The following is a 2,030-nucleotide window of genomic DNA, read 5'->3' on the forward strand; positions in this document are numbered from 1 at the left end:
ATTCTGTGATTTTTGTACATTTTCTACTGTGCTTTCACTTAGTGATAGGTATTTTTCTGCTGAAATATATATAATGAGATATCCATCATCTAAGCGATGATGATTTATTTAATGTTAGACAGTGTATTGTCATTCCTTTTAAGTAATGCTGTCTGTGAAAAGGTGATGAAATTTTTTCCTGGATTTTTTTTTCATGTTTTCACAAATTCCCTTGAGATGCCATTTGCTATCCAGTCTATCTTGTATGTCACTAATTAGTTATGAATACATCTGAACTCATAATCATCATGGGACAGTCTCTTGAATATAAGCCCAAGGGTACATTTGCTGTTTTGTCTACAAAATGTGGAATAATCAGTAATCAACTGAATATTTTACAGTATAGCTTGATGTCCTGTGGATATGTATACATTATTTAAAGTTCTTTGCATCTATCTGTCCCCATTAGTTATCCATTTTTCACTTCATCATGAAGTGCTTCCTTCTAAGGGGATTATCAAGAGATGCCAGGCAATGTATCCTCAATGAGACATATTTGAAAATAGTTTCTGTTATATGTATGTGTGATATAATTATGGGATTTTAGCCCTGACACATATATGAATAACATAAGTTATTGGGGTGGCCTCTTGGCTTTTTTCATATGGTAATAAAGATTGGGTTATCAGGCTTGCACACCACACACATTTCCCAATAAGTCAGCACCCTATTAATTGAAACATTCTACCAGAAAATGGTTGCCATTTTGAAGATTGTAAACATGTTTTAATTGAAGGAAAAAGAAAGACAACTACTGAAATAATAAAGCATATTTTCAAGGAAACCGATAAACTGCTATCTCTTCTTTTGTTTTTCCCTTTTTTGTAGAATGTGTTATCCTTAGGACTCAACATTTGTTCGTAACATTTTCTCAGAACCCCAATGAATACCATAATATTTCTCAGTATAGAAAGTTTGTTGCTGCTGTCTGATGTCTTGAGTTTGTCATAGTATATACCAAGTGCAAAAGTGGAGGTAAAAGTGGAGGCCATAAGAGGGTATCTGATCCCCTTTCACTGGAGTTAAAGAGAATTGTGAGCTGCTTAGTGGGTTCTGGAAAACAAAGTCAGGCCCTGTGGATAAGCAACCAGTGTTCTCATCTGCTGAGCCATCTATTCAGCCTAGTGAGCATGTCATTATAGCAGTAAGGTGTGAAGGGGTGATCCTGAGTTCTTCTTTGCCTCATCCCTAATGACCCAAATGAAATACAAGATGGACAGCATCAGAAGCCAACTTAGAAATGTGCACAAAGATGTCTTTGAGCCCAAATCTCTGTAAAACAATAGAAGAGTACAAAAAATTTTTTCAGGAGAGAAACTGAAAATATAAGTGTTTAAAAAGTGACAGACTCTTAATGAAATCACAAAACGTAGTTTTGCCCAAAGTTGGAAAATAGTCAGCAATGGGATACTCCAAGTATACAGGGCAGGTGGAGCCCTGCTGGAGTTTATGCCTCCCTTAAGGAGATAAAGGGAAATTACAGGCATTAAGAATGACTTTTCTGAATGTGATCATAGTCTGCTTCCCTGATGACTGTAAAACTTTCAATTAGGAGACTTGAATGGTGGTGATTTCAAATGATGCACAGATTTTCAAAAAATTCTGCTACTTAAAACGAAGTCACTGTAAGACTTGGACAATCAGGCATTTAGAGAGAGAGAGCTGTAGAGTACTGAATTGTTAGGGAGGAACCTTTGCCCGTTAAAACCCAATCAAATAGGCAGAGGCAATGCTTGGGATGTACCTGAGCACAGGCTCACTCCTACTGTGCTCTCTGTATCCACTCAACTGTGGTGAGAGGCATTTGGGTTATATAAAGGTTCTGGATAATATGAATAGTGCTGCTATGAACATAGTCGAGCATGTATCCTCGTGGTATGATTGAGAATACATTAGATATGTACCCAGTAGTGATAATGCTGGGTCTTGACAGTAGATTGATTCCCAATTTTCTGATAAACCACCATATTGATTTCAAGTTGACTGCACAA

The sequence above is a fragment of the Alexandromys fortis genome, unplaced genomic scaffold (genome assembly GCF_014885135.2).
Source record: "Alexandromys fortis isolate MF-2015 unplaced genomic scaffold, M_Fortis_MF-2015_v1.1 scaffold_797, whole genome shotgun sequence".
Classification (NCBI taxonomy): Eukaryota; Metazoa; Chordata; class Mammalia; order Rodentia; family Cricetidae; genus Alexandromys; species Alexandromys fortis.